Source organism: Notolepis coatsorum (assembly GCF_963971535.1).
Source record: "Notolepis coatsorum genome assembly, chromosome: 17".
In the NCBI taxonomy this organism is placed as follows: Eukaryota; Metazoa; Chordata; class Actinopteri; order Aulopiformes; family Paralepididae; genus Notolepis; species Notolepis coatsorum.
In genome coordinates, this window is record NC_140181.1 from 64412000 (window position 1) to 64423058 (window position 11059).

The 11059-nt window shown below is 38.8% G+C and overlaps 1 protein-coding gene across 4 annotated transcripts in view; it reads right to left on the minus strand.

The window, feature by feature from the left end:
• The window catches only part of rerea (arginine-glutamic acid dipeptide (RE) repeats a), a 249906-nt gene extending 241716 nt beyond the window's left edge, over positions 1-8190 (minus strand). For all 4 annotated transcript variants that reach the window (XM_084333675.1, XM_084333674.1, XM_084333673.1 and 1 more), the window contains exon 1: positions 8126-8190. The gene's annotated coding sequence lies outside the window, so the exon portion shown is untranslated. The remainder of the gene's footprint in view (positions 1-8125) is intronic.
• Between the last annotated feature and the right edge of the window lie 2869 nt (positions 8191-11059).

Here is an 11059-nt window from a genome sequence, read left to right on the forward strand (position 1 = left end):
CCCTGGCGAACGTTCGAACCCTAAAAACAGGGTTCGGGGACAGCCTTAGTGTCCTCATGCACGAAGAGAAGCGGGGTCTTTGGTCTGCGCGAACCTCACACACACACGCTCCGATGGCGGTGAAAGGAACATCTGATTAGCCCAAGATTCGTAATATAAAGTCGTTACCGCACATCTGATGTCATGCAAAAAGATTAATCCAATTCCTGATCGCCATTCCAAATATTGATCGCGTTTATTTATCCAACGTTATATATCCAAAACACATAATCCACGCTACTCTGAGTGTCCTCAGACCATCTGTTATAACGATACTGCATGCGCGAGAAGTAAAACCTGGACCGGACTTATTTTTTTGATGCACAGTCCCAGCCAATCCAATGATGTGCAATACCATCGGAGAGACGATAGGCGGCGGTATTTGCCCTTTGCGAGCTCAGACCCATTCCCAATGATAACGTCAGGCTGAATGGATGAAAAATGAATGGATACCGCTAATAAAAGAAATATCGATTAAAACCTGAGATTTCTCGGGATTGGCGCCCAGAGCATGGCGAGTTAACCCGGACTATCTCGGGTTTGGCCTCCAGTGAGTTAAGAGGTTAGCTTGTATTGGTAATGTTTGTAAACACTGGACTAAAACAGATTGATTTACTTATTGATTGATGGAACGGGGTAAGAAGGTCATCCCGAATGTGAATTTACCCCAAGTTTATGGCCAGAAGAATTCCAGATTGGGACTTTAAGTAAATCTAAATTATCCTCTTGGCTGAATCTAAAGAATTTGCCTTTTCAGAAAGCATTACCAAAAACCCACATTAGGTCAAGGTCCATCTCTACTCTGTTAGTGCCTTGCTTAGTAATCAAAGTACATAAGACTCCTGTAACCACCAGACAGTTAAATAATGCCTAACTGGAAGGAATAAAGAAGAATCACAATCAGTAAGTTGTTAACAGTAAGGAGATCTACCAACTGTTCGTGTATATATATATAGATCTGTAGTGGTAATATGCTGTTATCAAAGGGCTACTTGAGTCTTTAATTTAGCCTTGTCAAGATTAACCAAATACAATATAGGATGCTGTGTGACATCCAGCCTATAACCAAATAAAAAAAGCCCTTTGGTCTATCGTGTACAAAAATGCTTTCTCTTAGAAGTGGACAAATTCAAAGCACAAATAGAGGTTTTTCACAGATGACGGCAGACCTCTCTGAACAATGTTTCGCCCCAGGAAGTAAACGTTCTTTGGATCATAAGATGTTTGGTTAATGTTTTGATGTAAAACTTTAACCTATTTAAGATTCTAAGTAAAGTAGGCTATATAGCTGAAATCATGTGACTAATTTTCAGGAATTAACACCAACTACAGAGTTTTGTGGTTGATATTTAGTAGTTGCAATGACCGAATAATTGATTAGCCTATTGAGTCTTCTCTCAACTTCGATCAGCAAGCTAACTTACGATTTAAAGGGGAACTATTTTACTATTTCTTTCACTATTTGGGCACTTTTACACAATTCCTGTGAGTCTATGGAACACCTCTGTAATATATATATTTTTTTTATTCATTGTTTTGTATTTCTAATCAAGTCCTCAAAAACAGCATTTTTCTACCTCAAGATCTCGAGCTGTTTTGAGCCTGGGCTCCTAAACCACTGCGCGTTCTGGTTCGCCTGAACATTAACATGCAGCGGTGTCTTTATGACATCACATATAGGCACATTTTCAAATGACTCAGTTCAGTGAGGGTGAATATTGTGAGAGGAGAATTGGAAGAATGCGCCAATATGAGAATTTTGAGACATAGATCATATTAATATAAGTTCACATAGCTAGGAAACAATGCTAAACACTCAAAAAGGCCATTTATAAGATAGTTCCCCTTTAAGGTATTATTAGGCACGAGCAGTGTTGATTATCTGTTTAGACTGAGGCTGCGGTTACACACAGGGTTAATTTCAGTTTAGCTTTTGAGAACGTAACGTAATGGCAGGTAAGTTAGACATTTGTTTTGCCTCCTGAGCACACAGTGATGTAGTACAATGCCAAAGCAGTAGGTGGCAGTAGGTGGCGAACATGAAGGCAATTTTCAACCAATCAGAAAAATTGAATGTGCCAATACACTTCCTGCAAAAAAACAACAAACCACCATCTTTAACACTTTAATCGCCGATGACTAGAGCTGCCGCGGTATTGATATTTTCCTTACCGCACGAATTTGCGAAATTTTTCCTACCGCCGCGGTAATTACCGCACAGTGCGCACAAAAAAAAAAAAAGTTTGAATGCATTTTTTTTTTTTTTTAGTAGTCTACTCTTATAGCCTGCCTCTAGTCTAATGGCGCTTTTCCACTGCATATTACCTACTCGACTCGACCCGCTTTAGGCACCTGGTACTTCGTTCCTTTTCCACTGCAGCCAGGTACTACTCCGTTTGGGGAATAGGGATGCAGGCGGGGCCGCCGCCGCTCGCTTGTGTACACTGAAAGCTCCGTGGGCATAGATGTCCGAGGGCTTGCAGCAAGCCAGAGTTTAACACAGTTTCAATCAATCAATCAATAACAACATTAACCAGACTCTCGTTGCGTCTATTCTGCCAAAGCTAACGTTACCTCTCATTGTGTATTCTACCAAGCAAACCCGGGTTTAACGTTGTTACCTCTCGTGTATATCGGCTGACTGTAGTATTAGGCTAATAACAACAAACTTAACACATCAGCGATCTTGTTGTGACACTAAACTCTCCGCTCGGTGGTAAATTGGGTTGATGTCGGTTTTGTTTCATCAATAAATAAGGCAGAATACACAGTGAATCCATTCTTTTTTGTTTATTGCACTTGGTTCTGTCGCAAACAAATCCTGAATGAAATGCATCCTTAGCGAGGCAGTAAAGATGGCGGCGCGGCGTTCTGTTTTCGTTCAGAGGCTACAAAGTGTGACGCGTCGAGTAGGGGGTATCTGCAGAGCCGCAGAGCCAGGCTGGACCAATAGGGTCGCTTGGAACCGAGTAGGGTATATCTGCAGAGCCGCAAGCCGCAAGCCAACTTTATTATTATGATAAAAAACAGCGGTGACGCGGTATTCAGCCTAACTCTGCGGTGAGCGTGATGCAACAGCGATACCGACTCGTCAAACAGGAAGTGCTCATCCATAAATCGTCCGGGCACTCGCGATCATTAACAGGACTCTATCTCAACACACTGGATAATCAATAAACAACGTTATTTGGACGTATATAGTATTATACAACCTGGAAATGGTTCATCAGGATCAACATCCCATAATCGAAAACTGTCTACTCCACGCTGATCGTCCAACGGCGCGAGGAAGATACGGTGAGTTTCAACGTTATTTTCGAACGTCTTCTATACTAACTGATCTGATGATCATATGACCCACACTAGATGCCCACACCCACACTAGATAACGTTGCCCACGGAATTATAAACGCCCCCTCGCCCATCCGGTCAACATCAGATGATACGTAGTAACTTCTAGAACCACGTCCAGTTGAAATTTGTTATCTCGCGCCGATTGCTATCAAACTGTATTTCATCATCAATATAATGCATTTGGAGCTATAAATCACGTTCTGGAGAAAGCTGCAGAAAACGATAAAAACATACTTATACTTTAGACCATATTTTAGTATGAATATGTGAATGAAAAAGTATATCGTTGCTACACCCTGAACAATGGATATAGGACATTGAATGGGCCATAATAATGTCAATTTAGCAATAGAATTTAAAAAGTTATAGCCCTGCAAAGAAGGGGAACTTCTCCATAGACAAATAGAGCTGGCTAGGGATGGTAAATTATGAATTTAACCATGGCGATCAAAGTGTTAAATGCCTCGCGTTAGCCATTTAGCAGTAGCATTTATTTTTCAGCAAAGAAAGTGCAATAAACAAAACGGATACATTCACTGTGTGTTCTGCCTCTCATTTGTTGATGAAACAAAACTAACATCAACACAATTGACGACCAAGAGCGGAGTTTAGTCTCATCATCGCCGATTTTGTTAGCTTACATGCTAACGCGATATGCCATTATAACAGTATAGCATTGTGCCTAGCAGCTTGGTAACGTTAATGCTGGCAGAATGAATGGATGTAAACTTTATTTAACAGATTGCAGAATGGGTACAATACAATACGGCTCAATACAAACAATTGTTAAGGGAATGCAGACTGTTGTAGCTTGGACTGGGCTCCTTATAACAATAACTTGACAACACATGGTAGCCGCAGCTACTCGGGACAGCTCTGGTAGCTAACGTTAGCTCACGTTAGCCAGCCAGCACCAAACTGATGATATCAGGAGCTATCAGTAGCTACTAGCTAGATAACATTAGACAACGCCTCATGTATTAAACAAAAGTTGTAGCTTGGACTGGGCTCCTTATAACAATAACTTGATAGCTAGGTAGCTAACGTTAGCTCACGAGCGACGAGCCAGCCAAACTGATGATATCAGACATTGATATCAGGAGCTATCAGTAGCTAGATAACATTAGACAACGCCTGATGTATTAAACAAAAGTGAATAGATGACTGGGGCATTTTGTTTAATGCTTGTTAACACTTTCACTGCCACACACGAGATATCTCGGGTTTCCGATAGTTATGTTGAAAGCCACTCACGATATTTCTCTGATTTTTTTTTTTTTAGCGATCTGAAATCATATTGCATCACGCGAGCCTACCCGAGTATACCCGAGCACCGCCGGCGATCATATGTGGAAAAAAGCGCCCCCTATCGTCTCCCAGATGACATAAGGGATTTTGGAATGGACTCAATGAAAATGGATGGGGAAAAAAATCCGGTACTCCACATTTTCCAGTCCACTGATCCAGCCGGGGTTACCACAGTTCATTCTGGAGCCTCTCAGCCCCGCGGAATCATGTGTACTACTGTATCACGTTGGATCCATACACTTATCGATTTTTTCGAATGGTGATCAGGAATTGGAATATACCAGTTGGATACCATCTGATGTCAGGTAAGGAATCTATGTTATCAGTGTTAGGATAATCAGACTAATTTTGATGAAGATATAGGCTGTTTTGTGAAATGGGCTCTTTCGGTTTCACTGGAAAAGTCCAAGAGGAAATGAACACGGCGATTATCCGTGCGCGGCGCGAATGTGCTTGCGTGCACGTATATTGATCATCTAGCGTTTATTTGAAAACGATTCATAAATAGGCCGACGAATATCAACGTTCTGGAATATTCCAGTAAAAGACGATTATCACAGAATGGTCTAGAATGAACTGTTTTTTATTTCAAAACGGGTGCTTTTCAAAATGCTCTGAAACGGAAATGAAGCGATAAAAGACCAATCTGCCTTGACAGCACTGACTGGAAAAGTGTTCTTTGATAAGCGACGGGCAGATTAGACACATAATTTAAAACATAGATTAGGCGATATTAACGTTAACATTGAAGTGGACCGTGGCATCAAGGGGGTAAAAAGGAAAACCCGGCATGGCACTCAAAGTGTTAAGATTGAAAGAGGAGCTCTGAGCAATCGACTCTTGCGTGGCTGCTGGTTTGTTGACATGACATGGGTCTGGGAGGCGGAGGATTTGGCCTTGGTCTCTACTGCACATGGGCGTTGAGCAACAACGGCTCCGTATCCGGCTCGCGCAGATTACATGACACGTCGTCTGCGAGTTTTGGCGAGTATCCAAAACGGAAACACAATTTCAGCGTTGCCAGTAGGGCAACGCGTTATCCTGCCAAAACGGCATTTCTATTTAACTAGGACAGCAAACGTAATCATTCAGCAACAAAAACAAAACCCCCAGTGTAACCATGGCCTCTGAGGCTATATTAGCCCTACATTTGTACAGTCTTTAGGCAAACTAGTCTGCATTTAGAATTGTGAAACATAATTGTATTAATTTCCATTTAAACATATTTTAACAGTCCAGTGAAAAGACAAATCAATGTCTAATTTTTTTTAATAAATGATGAAGCTCTCACTTTGAATAATTGATTAGGCTATTTGGAAACAAACAAGGCCATTATGGGCCTTTTCAATTCTCCCCAGCTATATCCCACCCTCCCTTCTATTTTGGGCAATGTGTTCATTCTTTTCCATCTGGCATAGATCCTTTTATTTTTGTTATGATGATTTACACAAAGGATCAAGTGTCTAAAAACATCACTTGAACGACCATTTGTAACTCAATAACTCTCCCTGCGACTAAATCTTTATTTTTTTTATGTCATCTTAATAATAGTTTTGGGATAGATCAGCTTTGTTTTTCAGTGAATTTCCCTGTCAGTCTCAGTCATGTGATATGCGAGGGGTTTGGCTGTACTGGTGTAACGTCGTAAAGTAGTAGTAACCGGGGTACAGTCACAGTGGCTCATCTGGTAAGGTGCCCGGTTCGATTCCAGCTCCTCCTTGAGCAAGACACTTAACCCCCAACTGTTCCCGATGAGCAGGTTGGCACCTTGCATGGTTGCCTACCCCCAACTGTTCCCGATGAGCAGGTTGGCACCTTGCATGGTTGCCTCAGTCGTCAATGTGTAAATGTATGAGTGAATGGGTGAGTGAGGCATAAGTTGTAAAGCGCTTTGGATAAAAGCTGTTATATAAATGCAGTCCATTTACTATTTACATACCTAGTCCTGGATCAAGCCTACAGGTTGTAGTCAGAGAGAGACTGACCATTAACGTCACCCACTGAGTGGAACTCATCTAAAATAGAGCTGGGCCTTTACAGTGAATTAAATAGCTTTACAACTGATCTTACCCTTACATTACAGAATAAAGATTAGCCTATCCCCTGCCCGATACTGTGCTATTCCCCAACACACTGATAAGCAAATGAGGATGACCTGTTGTATATGAAGAAAAATACAACTTCACCTTTATATGGTCCATCTGTACCCTAGCCCCCCCCCCCCCCCTTTTTCCCATTCAGTCTTACAAGTGGTAACATTGATTCTCTCACTATGGAATCAGTGTACAATTGTGTCAACATAGCCTATTCTCTTAAGGAATACGGAGTGTAGTCAGGAACTTGACAGCCGATGTGATGCACACCAACTCATTGCATGTAAATAACAGTTATTGTAGACAGGCATGAGATAAAGGTTGCGTAAGATTGACAACTTTTAGCAAGGCTCCCTTCTTAGCAACAGCACAACACAAGCACCATAAAGTATCCAACCACCATGCCCTGGAATGCATTAGGCTACAGTGTAATCAAGGAACTCTCATTGACTATAACAAAGAAAGGGAAAGAAAATGACTAGCTTTCGTTCAAGTGTTTTCAGAAGAATTCCTGCTTCCCACAAAAGCACAATTTCAGCATTGTTAGCAGACGACATCTAGCATGCCACATGACAACAAACATAATAATAGCTTATGTTGTACCATAGGTCAAGTGTAAAGCCAAGTCTTGTTGGTAAACTGTTACTTTTAGCAAGTTTGTGCAGTAGAAGTTATGAACGTCGGGACTCTTGTTTTGAGCAGTACACATACATTTCACTTTCGCTAACGTCACATTAGGTCCGGCCAAACTGAGAAATAAGCACTATTTGTGAGGAGAAACAACTGAGTTATTCAATGGAAATACCCAAACAAAGACAGCAAGTTAGCACAGTAGCTAGCGTTAGCCAATAGCTCGATGGGTTCAGACTATATTATGGAAAGAGTGTATTGTCCATGATATGTTGCGGTACAGATGCGACGTATAAACTGTTCCAATGTCACTGGCTCGCTGAAATAAGGAACACTTCAACGGAACATTAAATATTCCCATTGCAACTGTATGTGCTTTGTGCAAAACCAGTTTCAAATAGCTGTGTCGTCCCAGCCATTAGACTGCCTCTGGCTAGCTAAGCTAACGTTGTTAGCCCAATCAGTGCTAGTTACTAACGTCAACTGGTTCGCTAACCAGCAACAGCAGCTCCACCGAGCTAGCAGCTAACGTTAGCTCTCCTTATTGCTGCTGCTGGACAAATTAGCCAGCTAACGTTAGCTAGCTGACAGGTAACGCGAGCAACTAACAAACTATTCCATAATATGTGTCATGTCTTTCACATGTATTGATGAACATCAAAAGGCAGAGAAAGCTGTTGGCTACAGCTCACAACACTTACCTCGAAAGGCTTGTTCTACAACATCTGTGATTTGTTTGATGAGAGACTGCAACAACAAACAATAGCAGCAGAGGCAATTAGCTAACGTTAGCTAGCCTAGTACCACCACTAGTAACGTTACGGGGGGGTCGGTGAGCAGCTACAAGCCACATGTGTGTATTTCTTGTGTAACGTTAGCTATAACGAAACAGACCACGTTTGATATTGTTGTCATAAATGATGGAGTTGAGAATAAAGAGTGAGTAATCGTTGTCGGGATGCTCAGACTAGTGACAGTGTGTGTGTGAGGCACTCTGCATGACAGCATCCTTCTTCATCTTGGGGTGAAAACAATTAGGGATTTTGGAAGTTCTACTGATGAAACACCGCCACCTACTGGCCAAAAGCCTGAGCATCTTAAGGCGAGATACTACAGGTGAATAGGGTAAAACATTTAACTAATAGATATCACAATGAAACTTCCCCAGTTGATTACTTATATTAAGACAAGACTTTTTTGTATTACAAGTTTTCTGAAATTGTATGTTTAAATATGCAAATGAGGCATGATCTACTTAAATATGCACTAATTTGCATATAATTCCAGGACAGAAATCTGAACATTGGATAAAGCCATTTTCAAAATTATAGTTTCATTTTGTTGACATATTAAGGCCAAAGGTTATTACAGAGGGGATTTTGGATATCTCTTTTTATCACTCCATAAATCAGAAAATACTCCATTCAGTCCATTTTATGGTAAAATTCCATATTTCACCATGTTTTTAGAAATAAAATGTGATATAAATCAGGGTATGAATGCGATATCAACAAACCCTTCTGTAAATACCTTCAGAACATATGAATAGAACTGGAAGGTTTGGTGTATGTGAGTGGAGATTTCTGGCTCAGAGTATGAGGAAAAACTCTTAAAACTCATTTTTGGGAAAACGCCTTCTGTATTGTAAAATGCCATACTTTTTTTTAAACAGATATTTACAAACACAATACCTAATCAAACCATTAGTAATAGACAACCTAAACACATGCCTGATAACTGAATAATAATAATAATAATAATAATAATAATAATAATAATAATAATAATAATAATAATAATAATAATAATAATAATAATAATAATAATAATAATAATAATAATAATAATAATAATAATAATAATAATAATAATAATAATAATAATAATAATAATAATAATAATAATAATAATAATAATGATGTTATTGAACTGAACAGAACTACACACAGGCTACAAACAGTGTAGTACAGTGTAGTACCCCCTAACCTAATAGGCAAAAAATATTTGAATAGATATCACTATGAAACTTTCCCAGTTTGTTATGTACATATAAACTAAGACAAAATATATTGCAAGTTTTCTGAATTTTATGTTTATATATGCAAATGAGGCACTTCCCGTTAAATATGTGCACATTTATGGATACAATAAGGCAAAATTAAGTAAAATAAACAACTAAATGTGTGTTATTGACGTTTTATTGTCACTAGTTTCATAGAAGACATGTTTAGGAAGCAAAATATAACAAAATATCAAAATCAACAAAAAAGGTATATATTTGCCTATTCACCTGGGGTGTCTCGCCTTAAAGGGGCACTTCAATGAAAAAACAACGCTGATTTACACATAATCTTATCTCACACATATCCCAAGGGTTTTGGGATATGATATGTGTGAGATTATGTGCAAAATAAATCGGCGTTGTTTTTTCAGTGAAGTGCCCCTTTAAGATACCCCTTTACAAGATGGGCCAAGACTAAACTGTTTTGCACTCATTCATTTACGTTTGACAGTTATTGAGAGTTACAGTAATGGGTTTGAATATCACCAGAGGACACTAGATCCTTGTGTTGTGTTACTGTAATTGCAGCTCAAGGAAATGATGTAGATGGAAAAATTGCTATCCGTATATCTATTATTTTTTTTCAATCATGCTATCATTTTCAAGTACACTTTTGAGGTATTTGTACTTTCTTGATTATTTCTATTTTCGGGGACTCTACCATATTCCAGAGGAAATATCCTAGTAAAACTCAACTAGATTATAGATAGATAGATGGATAGATAGATAGATGGATAGATAGATAGATAGATAGATAGATAGATAGATAGATAGATAGATAGATAGATAGATAGATAGATAGATAGATAGATAGATAGATAGATAGATAGATAGATAGATAGATAGATAGATAGATAGATAGATAGATAGATAGATAGATAGATAGATAGATAGATAGATAGATAGATAGATAGATAGATAGATAGATAGATAGATAGATAGATTACACACATATAGGGAAACTATATAATGAGGGGAATAAAAAAATAAGGGGAACACATATACAGATATAATCATGATGAGCAAGTGTAAACAGTGCAAATGGTTTGATGATGTAATATGATATATAGAGGTAATTCTAGTACATGTATCTGTAATGTGGACATATATTGTACAATTACTTTTGATACTTCAGTATTTTTAATATGAAGTAGGCTACTTTAATACTTTTACTTGAATATAACATTGAATGGAGGACTTTTACTTTTACCAGTGTACTATTCCATCAACGTTTTCACTTTTACTTAAGTAAAGCCTTTGAGTATTTCTACCACTATTGGTAGAAATACTACCTGGTAGAATAGAATTGAAGGAATGGATTTTCTGAGGATTTGTGGACATTATGGGACAGGCTCAGCCACAGTGCACCACACCATCGTATAGCTTTTTCACCAGTGTATTATGTATACTTTATTATGTATTCTTTCTTTCTGTCTTTATTTTTTATTATTATTATTAAAATCTTTTAATCATGGCGTCCAGTAGCAACCTCATGTTTCCAGTTTGAATACACCAGTGATTCTTCTAGCCTCTGTCCTACTTATGTATGCAGTGGTTGAATTAATTTGCACTT